The 19,098-nt window shown below is 50.4% G+C and overlaps 1 protein-coding gene across 7 annotated transcripts in view; it reads left to right on the forward strand.

Moving 5' to 3' along the window:
• The window catches only part of HPCAL1 (hippocalcin like 1), a 115,103-nt gene that overhangs the window by 9,052 nt on the left and 86,953 nt on the right, over positions 1 to 19,098 (forward strand). The window contains exon 1 of one of the 7 annotated variants that reach the window (XM_081596486.1): positions 13,848 to 14,366. The exons of the other annotated variants lie outside the window; for them this stretch is intronic. The gene's annotated coding sequence lies outside the window, so the exon portion shown is untranslated. Of the gene's footprint in view, positions 1 to 13,847; positions 14,367 to 19,098 lie in introns of those variants that run through there. 7 annotated transcript variants of the gene reach the window in all.

Genomic DNA, 19,098 nt, shown 5'->3' on the forward strand with positions numbered 1-19,098 from the left:
GCTTCCCAGCCTTTGGCTGCTGCAGCTCCTAGCCCGTTTATATTAGCTGTTCTTTGGGGGATGCCCCCTCCTATTAGGGGGTTAATGAAGAGAGTAATGACAGGATGATAGGCACAGAGCCCCCGAATGAGTGGATGATGGAATGTTACTCTGAAAGTGGCCTTGGAGAATAACTAATCGGGAAGATGCTTAGAAAGATCTCATCTGTGATGATTAACTTTATGTGTCAGATTAAATTTTATTTTTTAATTTTATGTGACAAGGCTAAGAGATGCCCAAGTAGCTGGTAAAACATTATGTACGGGTATGTCTGTGAAGGTGTCTCTGAAAGAAATTAGCGCTTGATTCAGTAGATGGAGTAAAGAAGACGGTCCTCAGCAATGTGGGGAGGCATCGGCTAATCCACTGAGGGCTTGAGTAGAACAGAAAGATGGAGGAAGGAAGAATCGGCTCTTTCTCTTGAGCTAGCCATGTCTATCTTCTCCTGTCCTTGGACTTCAGTGTTCCTGGTTCTTGGGCCTTTGAACTTGAGCTGCTAACTGTCTTGATTCTCTGGCTTGTACATGGCAGAGTCTAGGACGTCTTGGCCTCAAACTGTGTAAGCCAATTTCTATAATGAACCAATCTATACATGTATAGAGAGTAGTCTCCCCTCATCTGTGGTTTCACTTTCCATGGTTTCAATTACCCATGCTCAACTGTGGCCCAAAAATGTTAAATGGAAAATTCTAGAAAGGCACAATTCCCCAGTTTTGCATTTCGTGGTATTCTAAATGGCATAATGCAATCTCACGCTGTCCCACTCTGTCCCCCTGGGATTCCCTGGCTCAGTGATCCAGGACCACCCAAAGCAGATGGCCCTTCTCCTGACACATCATCAGGTCAGTAGAAGCCTAACGTAACATCTCAATGCCTCTGTCATTCACTCACTTTATCTTGTGTAGACATTTTATCATCGCATGTCATCACAGGAAGGATGAGTATAGTATAAGACGATATTTTGACAAAGAGAGAGAGAGATCATATTCACAAAACTTTTATTCTAGTGAATTGTTATAATTGTTCTATTTTATTATTAGTTATTGTTTATCTCTTACTGTGCCTAATTTATAAATTAAACTTTATCATGGAGTATTTGTATAGGAAAAAAATAGAGCGTATATAAGGTTCAGTACTGACTGCAGTTTTAGGCATCCACTGGGGATCTTGGAATGTATCCCTCTCTGATAAGGGGGACTAGTGTATGTGTGTGCATACACATACACACACACGTATGTGTGTGCGTGCACAAGATACAAGGTGTATGCTTATCGGTCTAACTGGAGGGCCTTGGCTGATTCACCCCTCATTCTTTTAGGCCCAGTGGGGAGCCATTGTCACCCTTGCCCCTCCTGGGAGGACAGCTCAGGCTCCCAGGTGTGTTCTCCAGGTCCTTTGCTGATGAGCGTCTCCAGGGCGTGACCTCGCAGACTGAGTACCGAGCTGTCTGCCTCTGCCCGGGCAGTGGGCCTCTTTGCAGGTGGGGACCTGTGAGTTTCTTCTCCGTGGCGCCCCCGTTCCTGGCACTGAGGCTGGGACACAGTGGATGTCCAGATGTGTGGCTGAACCATCATCCTCTTCTCTCAACTGTAGGGTGGTGAGTGAATTGAATTATTTAAAACTTAGCACCTTGGCTAAGGGGCCTTCCTGGCAGGCCGAATGTGTGATTGGGCGGTTCAGTGCACTCATGCTGCTTTCTCTGCGGTCTCTGGTGGCAAGTGTTTTACACTTTCAGGAAAACTGCAGGACAGTGGTCTGAAAGGCACTGAGGCTTCGTGGGCTGGTGGAGAGAAACCGCACCCCACCCCAATCCTGTTATTGTCTGGCTTTCACTTGGTGTGAGCGGTTTTTCCTCTCCAGATCTCAGTTTCCTCATTTGTCAAAGCAGCTCGGAGCTAGATAGCCTCTAAATTCTCTGCCAACTCTACAAACCAGGACAAAATGCTTAAAAATGTAAATATGAGGGACTTCCCTGGTGGTCAAGTGGTTAAGACTCTGCGCTTCCACTGCAGGGGATGTCGTTCGATCTCTGGTCAGGGAACTAAGATCCCACATGTCTCAGGACATACGCCCGACTAGAGAGGCCCACACACTGCAAGGAAGATTCAGCCCCCTCCCTCCCTCCAAACAAACAAAAACCTCTTAGGAGACAGATGCAGCTGCTATGTGAGACCTTTCAGAGAGACTGAGAATACGAAAGAACACATTTGTGGAGCACAAACTAGAAGGAAGGGGTCGGGCAGAAGGTACTGGGGTTAGGGAGAGGACGTCTGTGTATTTCATCCATCCATCCATTCAAGCCCTTTTTATAACTTCCTGTGCCTGGGATGGTGCCATGTCTTAAGGAAACTGAGGTTAAGAAGACAAGGACTCTTGGTACTGAGGACGAGCCTGATTTCAGCGGGGTATTTGCTGTGGGATCGCGGAAAAAGGTTGGTAATTGAGCTGAGATCGTAGGCTCTAGATCTGGGCCTTTCTTGGGAACTGTTTACAGTTCCTTTAAGAGGACACACTGGCAAGAAAAGCCAGTTAGAGGATGTAGATGTTGCCCCCCTGGGTGTAATGGGGCACTTCTATTTTTTTCTGGGAAGTCATGCCACGCACCATCTAAGAAACTGGTGAACTGAGCTTCTTGTTTTGACTAACTGTGAATCAGAGAGAAGTCAGAAGTAGGGAGTATTGTAGAAGACAAGTGACTGTATTATTTTCAGATGAGAGTGTATGTACTGATGCAAACTCCTGACTGGCTTTCACCTCAAATTGGTCTTTTTAATGAGTTGCAGAGAATTCTTTGAAATGAACACATTTCTGATAGTAAGCTAGTAGGTGTTTGCTAAAGGGGTTGAAAACAAGCAATTTAAATATGTCTCCTAAATACGGGGCTGGAAAGCAAGATATAGAACTTGCAGACAACTTTATTCCCATTATGTTTAGCAGGGAAAAAAAGATCAGAGAAAATAGAAGCAAAGGAAATCTGCTGAACTGTTAACAGTAGTCGAGTCTGGTGGGATTATGTGTGCGTGTGTGCTCAGTCATGTCCAGCTCTTTGTGACTCCATGGACTGTAGCCTGCCAGGTTCTTCTGTCCATGGGACTTCCCAGGCAAGAATACTGGAGGCCATTTCCTCCTCCAGGGGCTCTTCCTGACCCAGGGATCGAACCCATGTCCCCTGCATTGGCAGGCAGGTTCTTTACCACTAAGCCACCCGGGAAGCTCCGTGAGATCATGAATTTCTCTTTTCTGTTTTTTTGTGTTGCTCTACATTCTAAATTTTCACCCATGGGCCTATATTTGTTTTGCAATTGGGGAAAAAAAAAAAAGGTTTTAAAAAGGAGCCTCAAGAACGCATTCCTCTGATAACCTTGTTTATCCTCTTAATTTGCTTAGCAAAGTTTCTCTTTATAGTCAGACTGGCTGGAACCCATAAATTCCATACTTGTGATGATTTGAATTAATGGAAATTTATCATACTACATTATTAGAATTTGTTAATCTCATCTAAATTCAATACTGAGTAACTCTATTAACTTGGATATAAAAAAAATCATTCCAAGTCTCCCAAGGAATTCACCATTTCAATATGACAGGGATAGGGTTTGTATATGATCTAGCAGGTGCTGCTTGAATCTGGGCGTTCACTTTGTGTCTTGACCTGGACAGAGGCTTCGAACGTCCTGCTGTGTTGACACTGGGTGTTTTAATGAAGTGGTTTGACGTCCTCGGACCTACCTGCCCCTGCTTTTCCTTCTCTGTTCTCATCACCGAGTGTTCATGTAGTGGCCTTCTTCCAGGAATAATCTCCTTTACTGCTTGTCTCTCAGGCTGATGTTTTTCAGCTCCTGTTCTTGAAAATAACTCTTTTGGTACCCCATCCCAGCTCTTCCTTCCTGACTCCCCCAGAGTGGAACTGCTGGTCTTCAGCTGTGAATTGAAGGACTCCCGGGGATGTTCCTTCCCCTGCCCCCTGCCTTTGCTGCTCCAGCCTTGGACTTGGGTTGATGTTGGGTTGACTTGACTTGACTTGACCTTGGGCTCACATTGGATTGACTGTGTCAATTGTGTCACATTGTATTTATGGGCTGGTGAGCAGGGCCATCTCATTACTTCTTAGGGCCATGCCTGACTTTCAATGGCGTCCCTCCAAAAGGCTTCTTAGGCTGTTATTCCCATCATTTTTCAGGGATTTTATCTGTCTGAGTCCAGGATATTGAGTCAGCAGTGGAAAGTTATGAAGGCAAAGCCAGCCATCAGAGAAATTGGCTAATATGAAAGATTAATTTCAGAGTGAATGAAGGGAAGGGATGCTTGGGGGCTGGGCTGTCTCTCTAGGCAAATAATATTGCTATAAAATGTGAGAAATCAGAGGCTGCCTCTGCTACTTGCTTAGTGCCGGCTTCTAGTTTCTTGGATAATCTAGTGTCCATATTTATGATCTTGAGAAAAAATATAATTGTCAGCAAAGTTACATGCACATCTGGTTAATTATTTCAGGATGCTCACCATGAGGAAATCATATTTTTTAAAAATTAGTCCTGCTCCTGTGTTCAGAAATTGTTAGTTTTGAAAGCCAGTCATTAGGTTATTGTGTCATTCCACAGGGCAGCAGGAAGGAAGCTCTCCTGTCACTGGAAACAGGTGGGTTACCATGGAGACCGGGTGTGTCCCCCCGGTTTCCTGGGTATCTCATTTGTCCTGGAGAAGGAATAAACCTCACTTTCTGTGATATTCCTAAAATTGTGTTTGTGAATTAAATTTTTCTAAACAAAGGTCCGATGTTTTATTGGCTTACAAGGGGATTTCTGACATAATTTTGCCCTTTGTTCTGTTTGCTTAATTTATAATGCTGTATAACCCTATTTTCCTATCAAAATGCTTAAAATGCATTGAAGGAATACCCATCCTGAAACAACAACTGGAAAAAAAATCTTTTAATAAAGCTAGGAATGCTCTCTTCTGTGTGAATGTGATTGCCCCGTACAGTTGAACAAATTAGTTCGATAATTCTATGTCATATGCCAAGCTGGGGGATACAGTGATGAGCAAGATGGTGGTGGGCCTGCCCTTGTGCCTCTTATATTAAGGTTGTGACCCAAGGCACCCGGAAGCCAGGGGGGGTCCTGGTCTGAGCTGCCCTGGTTTATATTGTCACCCACTGCCAAACCAGGGCCTTGAACAACGCTCACAGTCCCACAGGGCGAGGGGGCTGGGCCTTGTTGGAGGGATGACATAGCTGCTGACTTCTTTGAGCTGTTTTTATTCATGAGCATTTTCCAGAATGTGGAACAGTGCTTTATCAGTCTGCTTATCATAATTTTATACATGAAAAAATTCTATTCATGCCTATTCTTGGGTCTCTCTCCATCTCATAGTTTCTAAAGCCAATCGCTTGATGGTTAACTGTGTAGAAAGCTCCTTGCACTCCCGGGGTCTTGTCAAACACCTGGCAGTTTCCTTCCTTGCTTCATCCCATTTGGCTTCAGCATCCTCTGATCTCACAAAAACAGAGCACCCCACCCCCTGTCCCAGCATCAGCAGCTGGAGGCCCATGGTGGGCATCCCAGCCTCTCTCTCCCACCCTGTGCTTCTTTGCACCTAGGTCGGGAAAGGTGCTCTCTCACGAGCCGACCCTCATTCATTCATTCATTCATTCACATAGCTCCCACTGTGTGCCGGACTCTGCAGTAGAGAATATCCAGTGGAAATCCTGCGCTCTCAGGGCTTATGTTTCTAGCTGGGCACAAGGAGAAGTAAACTAAAGTTTACTTTATATGTAAACTAAAGTTTATATGTAAACTTTCAGTATGTAGCATAATGCCATAATATTGTAGTATATGGTATAATATGCATGGTAGGTTGCTTCAATCATGTCCAACTCTCTGCAACCCTATGGACTGTAGCCCACCAGGCTCCTCTGTCCATGGGATTCTCCAGGCAAGAATACTGGAGTGGGTTGCCGTTTCCTCCTCCAGGGGATCTTCCCAGGGATCGAACCCATGTCTCTTATGTCTCTTATGTCTCTTGCATTGGCTGGTGGGTTCTTTGCCACTAGTGCCACCTGGTAAGCCCAGAGTATAATATAGTGTATACATAATAAAATATGGTAACTTAGTATAATATAGTGATAATAGAAGATGTGGGGGGGGTGGAGAAAGAGGGAATTCCTTGGCAGTCCAGTGGTTAGGACTCTGGGCTTTTACTGCTGAGGACCCAGGTTCGATCCCAAGGGGAACTAACATCCCAAGCCATATGGTACAGCCAGAAAGAAGATAAAGAAGGAGGTGTGGAAAAAATAAGCTTAGTGAAGGGCCAGAGGTATGGATGAGGGATGGTAAGAAATGAAATTTTAAGTAGAGTGATCAGAGAAAGCCTAATGAGAAGGTGACATTTGAGCAAAGACTGGAAAAAATGAGGGAGCTGGTCACGTGGAAGCTGAGCAGGGCGGCAGCACAGCGAATAGCAAATACGAGGGCCCCTGTGCTCAGAGACTGGACAACGAGAGGCTCCACCTTCCAGCCCGGAGAACCCAGGGAGTTTTGGCCGATGAGATGAGTTCAAGGCCATTGGCTTACACTCCTATCCCTGCTCCCTTCCTAAATAAACAGCCCGAGTCCCAAGACAGGAAACTTTTGGCCCATTCATCTTCCTGCCTGGAAAGCAGATGTAATTTGTGGAAATAGGGCAGCCATCCTGTGATCACGAGGCTGAAATCCATGAGCTAAGGAGGGTGGAGCAGAAGAAGACTCTCGGTCCTTGATGGCATTCTTGAACTGCTGCCCATGCCCTGGACACAAAGAAAAGCCTTTCTTGATTAAGCCACAGTTTGTTGGGTTTTAGGTTGTTTTGATGGGATGTCCAAAACAGAATCTACTATTCCCAAGCCCCCAGACAGACCACTGCTACTCAGATACGTGGGGGGTGGGGGGTGGGCTGGGAGACATTTTAGCCCCTTCTCAGCTTCCCTTTCCCTCCATCCTTTCAAGCTGGTCTCTAAGTTAGTCATCAAGATGCCCCAGGTGCATCCCAGTCTCTCCAGCTTCACCATCTGTGCAGCACTCACCACCTGCATGCGTGATGGTCAGTTTCTGGTGGCTCTCCTGACCCAGCCTCTCCCCACACCCCACCACACCCACCCACCCCCCAGCTCCAGCCCAGCATGAGCCTTCTCTGCACTGTTCCACGCTCTCAAATCCTTGCTTGCAAAGTCCAAATGCTAAGCATGGCCTGAGAAGCCCTCCTTGTGACCCTCGACCCTGCCTGGCCTCTTGACCAACCCTTGATCCACCAGGTGAGGTCTTGAACTCCATTGACTGGCAGGTCCTTGTCACCATTCACTCCTCTGGGCCTTTGCACCTGCCGTTCTCTCTGCTGGGAATCCCTGACTGCCCCCTCCCCCAGGAGGCACCCACACATCCTTCAAGAATCGAGCAGGGCTTTTCATGTCAGTTGATCCCTTTCCCTGTGCACCTGACTCTTTTGTCTGTGTCAGAGCATCTCTGGGGAGGTGGGGGGACCGCAGTTTAAAAAAACAAACAAACAAACATGTCTTTCTTCCCATTAGACAGAATTGCCCAGAGAACAGAGATCAAACATTCGTGGTCTAGAGAGTCTGGGCTTTCCTGGTGGCTCAGATGGTAATGAGCCACCAGGAGATGCGGGAGACCTGGGTTTGATCCCTGGGTTGGGAAGATCCCCTGGAGGAGGGCATGGCAACCCACTCTAGTACTTTCGCCTGGAGGAGCCTGATGGGCTAGAGTCCATGGGGTTAAAAAGAGTCCGACACAACTAAGCACACTAGAGAGTCTGGTCCATGTTGGGCTTTGCATCAGGCCTGTAAGCAGCCCTTCTGGTAGATGGATGTGCAGCTGGGCTTGTTGCAGGTGGTGGGTGCCTGAGGCAGTTCCAGGTGTTGACCCCCAGGTGAGGTCCCTACTCTCCCACCTGTGCCTGTATCTTTAGGCCCAGCAGTGCCTGTGGGGCAACAGCCTCAGCTCACTTACAATAATAATGAAAATAGTATTACTAAAAGCTCAAGTACCTGGCACCGAGCTGAGTGCTATACACACTTCATCTCGGTAATGAGAGTTGGTCCTCACTTCCCAGGTAGCTCAAGTGGTAAAGATTCCATCTGCAATACAGAAGATGCAGGTTTGATCCCTGGGTCAGGAAGATTCCCTGGAAGAGGAAATGGCAACGCACTCCAGTATTCTTGTCTGGAAAATCCCATGGACAGAGGAGCCTGGTGGGCTATAGTCCATGGGGTTGCAAAGAGTCAGACTCCACTAAGCGACTGAACACGTACGTACACACTCATTCAACAAATGGTTAACTCAGGCCTACTGTGTGCCAGGAACTCTTCTAGGCATGAGGGGTACATCAATGAGGGAAAAAAAAAAAGACTGTCCCATGGAACTCACATACACTTCTGTTGTTGCTGCTTCCCACACCTTGCACTAATGCACCAAAAGCATTCAATCATTAATTTTTAAATGTGATACAGAAACAGTTTGAATTTCAGCTGATGAATTTCAACATGCAGAAGGTCCTGCTGTCCTCTCAGAAAAAGAGAAAAATTAAGCAAAAAGGTGCTTCTAGCAAATCAGTGTAATATTTTTCCAAACACAAAAATTTTAAATTATTTGCTTTCATCTTGCTGTTTAAAGGGTCACACTATTCAGAACTCACTCACCCTGTTATTATTAAGGGTGAAACCAAGACGTTTAGATATATAAAAGCCAATTAAAATAAATTAAATGCAAATGCCATTTCATTGTAATGTTAATTTTGAGAGCTGGATCAATCACAGGTTGTGGAAATGCCAAAGTTGTTAAGACTTTGGTTGCCACGACAACAGAACTCTGGCTCCAGTGATCTGGTATTCAGGTCTGGGCTCCCAGAGAGGCAGAGGAGGGTGAAGAAACCTTGGCAGAGGAGGGTGAAGAAACCTTTGCTGTTCCTTCCTCACCTGTCTAACTGACCTTTGGTGAAAATGGGATTCTTTATCATCATGGTGAATAACTGCCCGGGTGTTGTTTGTTCTGTGTTGTTTGGGGGGTGTGTGTGTGTGTGTGTGTGTGTGTGTGTGTGTGTGTGTGTGTGTGTGTGTGTGTGTGTGTGTGTGTGTGTGTGTGTGTGTGTGTGTGTGTGTGTGTGTGTGTGTGTGTGTGTGTGTGTGTGTGTGTGTGTGTGTGTGTGTGTGTGTGTGTGTGTGTGTGTGTGTGTGTGTGTGTGTGTGTGTGTGTGTGTGTGTGTGTGTGTGTGTGTGTGTGTGTGTGTGTGTGTGTGTGTGTGTGTGTGTGTGTGTGTGTGTTTGTTCTGTGTTGTTTGGGGTGTGTGTGTGTGTGTGTGTGTGTGTGTGTGTGTGTGTGTGGAGGGTGGGGAGTTGTTGGGTTGAACTCGGTGCTTTTAACCCACTGGCTGCCATAATCACATTTCTCAGGGAGTTTTCTCTGGGGCCACCTCTGTTTTACAGATGAGGACACGGGGATTCAGAGGGAGGCTTGTCCAAGTTCTCTGGCTCCAGGAGGCCAGACCAGGATGGATGTGAGCTCTGAGGTGCTGGGCCAGGATGGGCTATCTCCGTGGGGCCTCTGGGAACCCAAGGTTCTTGACCTTTCCCTGCACCTGTTTCAGAACTGGACTGCTCAGAGGGGGTCCCAGCAGGCCTCCCTTGCCAGCATCAGGTTGACCAGGCCTCAGTCGCCAGCACCGGGCCCAGAGCTGCCATGGTGTTTCTTTTGGTGTGTCCTGCAGAGAAGCTTTGTGAAGTCAAGTGGGCCTTAAGAAGCACTGCTGTTAATAAAGCTAGTGGATGCAATGAAATTCCAGCAGAACTATTCAAATCCCTAAAGGAGGATGCCATCAAGGTTTTGCATGCATTATGTCAGCAAATCTGGAAGACCCGGCAGTGGCCACAGGACTGGAAAAGGTCAATCCTCAACCCAATTTCCAAGAAGGGTAGTACCAAAGAATGTGCTAACTATCGGATAATTGCATTCATCTCCCATGCTAGTAAGGTCATGCTGAAAATCTTGCATGGTAGGCTTCAGCATTATGCGAACTAAGAAATTCCAGATGTCCAAGCTGGGTTTAGAAAAGGAAGAGGAACTAGAGATCAAATTGCCAACATTCGCTGGAGAAAAGAGAAGCTTTCTCACCATGCTTGGTTTTAGGAATTCATGAGTTGGAACTGCAGGTGTGTGTTAAGCATCAGCTCTCCTGGCTGGAGGAGGCCCAGGATGGGCCACTCAAGTGCCAGCTGCCTAACTCACTGTCCCTGCCCCACAGTCCCACTCTCCCAGCTAAATCAGGGCTGTGATCTGGGTTCTTGTGGAATGAGATTGCGTTGGCCTTTTTCCCACTTTTGGGGGTGCGGTTCCTGGGAAATGAAGCAGTTGGGGATTTTTAAAATTCTGTGCAGGAGATAGATTGTTGCACTAACGTCTAACCTGCTGTAGAGCCCCCTGAAAGTGAGGTGAGGCCCAGGAGAATACGAGGGGGTGAAGTTGGATGTTTGCCATGGGCATGTGGTGGCAGGACTTTGCCTCGGTGCCTGTATTTGCTGGGGGCTCCCCCAAATACATCCTGGATGGAACAAGCATAGAGGCAGCAGGGGCAGCAGACAGCCTCCCTCCCAGGTCTGCTTGGGGGTGTACAGGTGAATTTCCTAAGCCATGTGCTCTTGAGGTTGCTTCTCACAGTGAGTGCAGAGGGCATCTCCCTGCCTTATGGGCTGCTGGCCATGGGGACTGAGCAAATGCTGCCCAGTCGCCCCAGCACATCACAGGGCAGGTAGGAGGTTGGTTTCAGCATGTGTTGAAAGAGGCTGGCATGTGACCCCGTCCTCCTCAGGCTCCTAAAGCAGATGGTTGGAACCCTGTGGTGGGTCCTGCTTTCAGAGCTCTGATGGCCACTCTGTATGTGGGGCTTCCCTGGGGGCTCAGATTGTAAAGAATCTGCCTGCAACACAGGAGACCTGGGTTCGATCCCTGGGTTGGGAAGATCCCCTGGAGAAGGGAATGGCAACCCACTCCAGTATTCTTGCCTGGAGAATCCCATGGACAGAGGAGCCTGGTGGGCTACAATCCATGGGGTTGCAAAGAATTGGACATGACTGAGTGACAAACACATGTTCTTCTTTGGATATGGGGGTGAAGGTCAGGTGGTTTCAGCAGGACTCTTGGGCCAAGAGTGAGTGGTCTGGTGGATGCGGGCCTGCCTGCCTTCTGCCTCTGTGCCCTGAGCCACCCTGTCTCTACCTGCTGCTGTCAGGGTGCAAATCAGAGGGGAGAGGGTGAGAGAGGCAGGTTGCCACCTGTGGAGCCCTGCGTGAGGGCCTCACTTTCCTTCTCAGCAGCAGCACTTATGACATGAGTGGTTGGTTTCTTTGGGGAGACTTGGGGTGGTCTCTCTTGATACCTTCTGTCTTTCATAGAGCACTTGCCTCTCTTCCCCTCTCCCCATGCACTTTGAAGCTGGCCTGGCTTTCTGACAAACGTTCTGGACTTCCAGCCGGGGCCACTGGCTACCGTGGCCTCTTGCCCCAGGTCCACCCTGGGCTCCAGCCAGTTTGGACCATTGCCATCCCCCAAATATATCCCCTTCTCAGTTCAGTACAGTTCAGTTGCTCAGTCGTGTCTGACTCTTTGCGACCCCATGAACCGCAGCACACCAGGCCTCCCTGTCCATCACCAACTCCGGGAGTCTACTCAAACTCACGTCCATTGAGTCAATGATGCCATCCAACCATCTCATCCTCTGTCATCCCCTTCTCCTCCTGCCTTCAATCTTTCCCAGCATCAGGGTCTTTTCAAATGAGTCAGCTCTTCGCATCAGGTGGCCAAAGGATTGGAGTTTCAGCTTCAGCATCAGTCCTTCCAATGAATATTCAGGACTGATCTCCTTTACGATGGCCTGGTTGGATCTCCTTGCAGTCCAAAGGGACTCTCAAGAGTCTTCTCCAACACCACAGTTCAAAAGCATCAACTCTTCGGCACACAGCTTTCTTTATAGTCCAACTCTCACATCCATATATGACTACTGGAGAAACCAAAGCTTTGACTAGACAGACCTTCTGGCCTCCAGCTATTTGTCTTTGCTGTTCCTTTGGCTCAGCAGTGGGCCTTGGCTCCTCTGGGACGCCTTCCTTCCCCAAGCTGGAGCCAGCTCTCTGGGTGTCTGGAGCACGTGGGGCTGACCCTGGCTCTGACATGGAGCACACGTCACTGGTGGCTCAGATGGTAAAGAGTCTGCCTGCAATGCGGGAGACCCAGGTTCGATCCCTGGGTTGGGAAGATCCCCTGGAGAAGGAAGTGACAACCCACTCCAGTATTCTTGCCTGGAAAATCCCATGGATGGAGGAGCCTGGGGGGCTACAGTCCATAGGGTCGCAAAGAATCAGACACAAGTGAATGACTTCAATTTCACTTTCACTTTCCACGTCTTAGAGGGAGAGAGGGCAAGAGCTTCACCACGACAGCATCCTCCAAGGAGATGAGCCCGTATGGGATGTGGGCCAGGGCCCTTCTTCCCTGTGGCCCAAGACCCTGTGCGCATGTGACAGGGCTTCTGTCATCCATGTCCTCCTGCCATCCAGCTTCACCTTCCCCCTGACCCCTGGGGTTGGCAGTCACAGCCAAGAGTTAGAGAAGTACTTAGTATTCTTCTACGTCATGTGAGATGCAGTTTCCAAATGGGTGTTTTGTGCACAGTAGTTGCTACCCCCAAATGTGTAAGGCAGCTCACCAGGAGGCTTTTAGGGGAGAGCTGCAGGGTTGGGGTGCTGGGTCAGTTGCTTCTCTCTACGTGACAGCTGGTGGTGGGTGAGATGCTGGCTCTCTTGGTTTCTTGGCCCCGTGAGTCCCAGAGCAGGTCCCTTCACTGCTCTGAGCCTCCGGAAATGATCCTGACCCCAGAGGGCTGTCATGAGGATTATATGAGCGAGGGTATGTGAAAGTGCCATTATATTCACGTGAGTTATCTTGGTAACGCTGGGGCTCAAGGTTTTTTTTTTTCTGATTTATTTTTGTTGTAAGACTGGACAGGAACCAATTTACCAGAGTCATCTGTGGGTGTAAGTGCTCTCACCTTCAGCCAGGACTCAATTTTGGCCCGGAGCGCTGTCTTATTCCAGGAGAGAATGGTGCTATTCAGAGCCGAACTGTGCAGGACTTGGTTCTCCGGGTGGCGTTCTCTGCAGATGGCATTAGCGCTAATGACTTACTATATATGTATTCACAAGTGGGTGATTTATGGTTATACCAGACCCGTAACTTTTCATTTCCTGACTGATGTAGCAGAAGCTTCATCTGTAATGGGCCTGGTGGATTTCGTAAGTGTAAAAAGACTTCAGTTGAGGCCATTTCTGTCCTCTGCTCGTGTGGTTCTGAGGCCTCCTGGCCTGCTGTGATGGGTGGGACAGACAAGGGGCAGCTGCACTTGGCTCCACGCTTGGTCTCCTTTGTCTCCTCGGGCACCCTCTGCAGTAGGTGGGTGCTGGGGAGGATCCCATTTCACAGAGGAGGGTCCTGAGAGGCCCAAAGAGGTTAACTAACTTCTCCGAGGCGTCAGAGCTCTGCGTGGGAACTCGGGTGTGTCTGATGGTAGCCTGGAGGAGGGGCTCAGTAACCCTCCTTCTCCACCATCTGGGTGACTCCCGCACCTGGCTTCTCTCTGCCCAGATGTTCTGGCCTGTGGGGGAATTGTCAGGGAAGATTATTGTTTCAATTTTTTGGCCACACCCCATGCAGCATGTTCACCCAGCAGGGATCAAACCCACTGCCCCCCACCCGACCCTGCGTTGGAAGCGCAGCGTCTTTAACCGTTACTGGACCCCAGGGAAGATTACTCTAGAGTTGGATGATAAAGAAAGCTGAGTGCTGAAGAATTGATGCTTTTGAACTGTGGTGTTGGAGAAGACTCTTGAGAGTCCCTTGGACAGCAAGGAGATCCAACCAGTCCATCCTAGAGGAGATCAGTCCTGAACATTCATTGGAAGGACTGATGCTGAAGCTGAAGCTCCAGTACTTTGGCCTCCTGATGTGAAGAGCTGACTCATTTGAAAAGACCCTGATGCTGGGAAAGATTGAAGGCAGGAGAAGAAGAGAACTACAGAGGATTTGATGATTGAATGGTGTCACTGACTCAGTGGACATGAGTTTGAGTAAACTCCGGGAGCTGGTGATGGACAGGGAGGCCTGGTGTGCTGCCATCCATAGGGTCACAGAGTTGGACACGACTGAGCGACTGAACTGAATTGAACTGAGGCAGCTTCCTGGCCCCTCCCCGCCTCTCCTGTGTCAGGGGCACTGGGGGTGAGCCTCAGAATGCCAGTGAGCTGCCCTGGTGGTGGGGGTGGGGGGTGGGGTGAAAGTAGGGGTGAGTGGGCAGGTGGTGGGGAAGGGGTGGGGCTTGTGCGCCCATAAGTTGGAAACGCTCGGCTCTAGCTTTGTGGAATCCAGCTCATCCTTGTGGCAGGCTGGATAGGGGCTCCCAGAAGGGATGTCGGTTTTAGTCCCTGGAGCCTATGGCTGTGATACCTTACACAGTAAAGGGCTTTGCCATGGGATTAAGACTGAGGACCATGACGTGGGGAAAGTGGGTGGGCAGGGTGGACCAGGGGTGCCTTCTTAAAAGGCAGGAGGCTTTCCCAGTGGTTGGCAGTCCTGTGGCACTGTGACCTGAGAGAGACGCAGTGCAGTGCTGGGGCTGGCTTTGCAGATAGAGGAAGGGGCCAAGAGCCAAGAGCTGTGGGTGGCTGGTGGAAGCTGGAAAAGGCAGGGAAACGGATTCTCCCCTGGGGCCTCTAGAACTATGTAGCCCTGTGACAGCTGCCTCCCAGTGAAGCCCGTCTTTCCCGCGTCGCTCCATGTTTTTCCCCCAGCACATCCCACTCCCCCTGGCCCACTGGTCCCCCTGCCCGCTCCCCACAGGTTCCTGGGCTCCAGGCGGGTCCTGGGCTGGCACGGTTCCCAGCTGCAGGAACCTTGCAGTTCCTCTAACAGTGTGCGTTTGAGATGATGCTGGCCCCACCAACTAAGCCTTAGATTTGCCACTTTTTTTTTCTATTAAAGCAGCAGCAACAAGCCCTGTCCACCTGGTCTCCGTGGGTCGTGGGCCGTGGCTGCACTGCTCGGTGCTCGGTTCCAAGAGTCTGATTCCAGGATTAGCTGAGCTGTGCAGTGTCTCCCACCTGCAGAATAGTTCCTGTTGTTTAAATCTTGGTTCTTTTGATTTTTTTTTTCCCCTTGTAAACTAAAGACTCTGTGCAGAGTCTGTGGTGAGCCAGAGGCGCGTTCCTGTTCAGAGTGGCCCTGTGATCTCAAGCGTATGTGATGAGGGCCTGTAATGGGGCTCAGTGTGGCCTGGATGGTCCCAGGGTGGCCACCTCTGATCAGGAGGAACGACGGTAAATCCCAAACTTTGGGGCAGGTGTTTATATGTCTGGAATGCTTTCACAGGCAGATTCTCATTTGGCCCTTTAAGGGTGGGGGTTGGGAGCAGTAGCTTTGGAGGGGCTGGGGGACTTGGCTCCCATGTTATCCCTCCCACCTCTCCACTGTGCAGCGGCGTGTAGGATCTTAGTTCCTGGAGTGGGGATCGAACCTGGGTCCCCAGCGGTGGGAGTGCAGAGCCCTAACCACAGGGCAACCCGGTCTCAGTTCCTTACCCACACCTCTCTCTGTGTTTCTTCCAGCTGGGAGGCTTAAACGACAGAGCCTGATGGCCTCACCGGTTGGGAGGCTGGAAGTTTGAGAGCAAGGTGTTGGCAGGTTCGGCTTCTCCCAAGGGCTCTCTCCTTGGCCCATGGATGACCATCTTTATACTGTATCCTCACCTGGTCACCCCTGTGTGCGTGTCTGGATCCTGATCACCTCCTCAAAGGACACCAGTCAGATGGAGTTAGTTGGGTCCACTCATATGACCTTGTTCTAACTTAATCACCTTTAAAGAGCCTGTCTCCAGATGCAGTCACATTCTGAAGTCCAGTGGGGGGGGTTAGGATGTCAGCATAGGAGTTTGGGGGACATAACTTAGCCTGTAGCACATGGGAATGAGACTGTTCCCCTAATGTGGTTGGTAAGGGATTAATTCCAGCAATGACGTGTTTAAATGCTTAGCACACTCAGGAGGTGGCAGCCAGCACTCACTGTGGACCCGGGAAAGGCCTCTTTCTCTAGTGCCTCTTCTATGCTGGGTCAGGGTCCTTGCTGGGCTGTCCCTCGCTTAGGCACAGAGCAGCCTCTTTCCATGCTTGTTTCTTGCAGCATGGACCCTGACTCTGTACCTGAGAATGCAGACTCGTGGGCCCCACGCTGGGCTCCTGGAGTCAGAACCTGCTGGGTTGGGGTCTGGGCACTTGCCTCTTAAATAGATATTGCAAGCATAGGAACTACAGTTGGAGAACCACTGCCCGAAGCCCTGTCGATCCTGACTCTTTAACCCTCTCGGTTCACACCCCTCCTGTCTGCTGTCTCATTGTGAGCGTGTCCGCTTCCGTGGACCACGCTGTCCCACTTCCCCGGGCACCTCTATGTCCATCTGTGACTCTCATCTAGTCTCCCAGCTGCAGGAGGAACAGAAAATAAAGCCACACACGACTGCTCCACCATCCTGGTCCACGCTTCGGGGATGTGCCCGTCATCTGCAGGGAGCACCTCCAGTTCTGGGACTGCTTGCTTCCTGCGCCCCCACCCTGCTGCCCCTCCCCAGGGGCCCTGGCCCCAGCCTTCTGGAACAGCGTCAGCCTCTCCTCCCTCCTGGGCTTTGCACATGCCCTTGCTGTCACCCGGGTGGCCCTGCCTGTCACCCTCCTCCTGCGATTCCTCCTGCCCGAGTCCTCAAGCGCTGGGCTAGGCTCCCTTCATGCCCTTTAGGGCACCGAGCAGTGTCCCCCGAACCTGGGGACCCTCAGGAAATCTCAGTTGGCTGAGTGGATACAGAGTGATTTTCCAGGGTAGGCGGTGAACTCTCAGTGCCATTTTCGGGGCTGCACCACGGGCACTGAAAAAGCTGGGCTAGACAGCCTTCCTTGTCAGATGAGTTCCTGGGGAGCCAGAGATGGTTCACTTTTGTGAGTTCGCATGTTCTGCGCCTTGTCCGTCTGCTCGATTGCAGGCGCTGTGTCATCTCCAGGTGCTCTGTTCTCCCCGTCTGACAGGGTGTTTCTGATCTTCTTGCACTTGGAAGTCAATAAACCTTCATCCCTTTCTCAGCCACACTGGGCACACCGTGGTGGGCCCTGGCTGAGCTCTGGCTTGTGCTGGTGACGTGCCCTTGGCAGGGCTGGGGGAGGGAGCCCTGTGTCACCTGCTGTCGTCTCGCTGGGAGCTGTGTGTACCTGTCATCATCTCACTAGAAGCCCCGTGTCACCTGTCATCATTTCACTGGAAGTCCTGTGTCATCTGTCATCACTTCACTGGGAGCCCTGTGTCACCTGCTGTCATTTCCCTTGGAAGCTCTTGTCACCTGTTGTCATTTCGTGAGGGAGGCCCGTATCACCTGTTGTCATTTCCCTTGGGAGGGGCCATGTCACCTGTCGTCTTGTCATGCCCTGCGATGGCCACCTGGTCTCTAACCTGGTTCTCACTGTGCCCACTGCCATGGGCGCGGTGGGGTTGGGCTAAGCCATCACTGTTACCTGCTCTGCAGAGAGGCCCCCTGGGGATGCTGGGGTTGAGGTGGGAGAGCCTGAACCCTGGTGAGCCTCCCCACCTGCCCTGGCCACCCTCCTCATCCCACATCTGCATTTCATCGAGGTCCTGGGTAAGATTTCATTTTTAAATCCTTAGCCAAAATGTTTGAAAACACTAGCTGAGACAATCTCCAAGGCCCTTCCAACGCTCACCTTCTTTGGCTTATAAAGCACATCCCCTCCACAACTGTGGGGGGATTCTCTGGAGGTCACTAAGGTCAGGGGGCCTGTCCCCACTGTCCCTGACAGCTGTCCTGGCTGCCCAGGCTGGGTAAGCGAGGACAGCAGAGAGGAAGGGTAGTTTGGGATGTGATGGGTGGACCCCCTGGGTGTGAGAGGTGGGGAAACGAGCATCTGTCCTGGCCTTCAGTGAGCAGGAGCGGGCTTTCTAAAGGAGGGCATCTAGCCGTGTTGAATTCAGTGTAGTTTTGAGTGTTGATTGGCGCTGCGGTGCGTGGATTTTCCTTGTCCTGCCATAAGCATCAAACTGGAGCGCCCGCCTCCCCCGCCCTGCCCCCCCCACCACGATGTGAGAGCAGAATCACTTGTTTTGTGGACTCCCAGCCACTGTGGTTCCTAAACACTCTTTGCTTATCTCATCTGCCTCCCTTCCTCCTTCCGTTGAAGATGACAGAGGGCAGTCCTGGGGAAGTGACTTGCTCGAGGTCACCCATTTGGAGGCACCCCTGGACCCAAGGCTCCCTCCTCTCCCTGCTCTCCTCCACACGCCCCCAGCCCCCCTCCCCTCCCTTCTCATTTCCTCCTAAGCATTTACCATCTCATTCCAGTAAAGACTCTGTTAGAGGACCACGAAGATCATCGTGTTCTTTTTCTTTTTTTCAAAGTGTGTTTACGTGCCTGTACCCAACAGGATTCTGTTTTCTCTAGAACTTCCCTCCTCCCACCACCTACTGCTCCCCCGCTGCCCCACCCCCACTGCCATCCAGCTTTCTCTGCAAGTCCTTCTTTGATCCCGCCACCCCTTCTTGGGGCAGCTCTGTCCCTGTGGGCCCTGTACCCAGCCAGCTCGTGGGCTGTTACAAGTTATCCTGACACTTGCTAAGTGGTAAGGAGATGTTATTCAGGACCATTGACAAGAGGGTCAACCCTGTTAAAATGGAAGAGAATGTAGCGAGGACAAGGAACAGGGTTGAAGGGTCAATGGCTGGAAAATTACTAAGAGGACACATCAGTGCTGGGGGGGTCTTGCTGAGCTAGTCTAACAGGATTGTTGCTACTGGCAGGTCAACGACTTGGACCTCAAAGGCGGAGGATGAGGAACGTGGTCAGAGATTGGGGGATCAGATATCATCCAGGGTGGGGGGATTCTCCATCAACAGCCCTGAGCCAGGCAGGAGGAAGCCAGGAGG

This window comes from Giraffa tippelskirchi, chromosome 4, assembly GCF_054371585.1.
Source record: "Giraffa tippelskirchi isolate mGirTip1 chromosome 4, T2T-mGirTip1v1.2.pri, whole genome shotgun sequence".
Classification (NCBI taxonomy): Eukaryota; Metazoa; Chordata; class Mammalia; order Artiodactyla; family Giraffidae; genus Giraffa; species Giraffa tippelskirchi.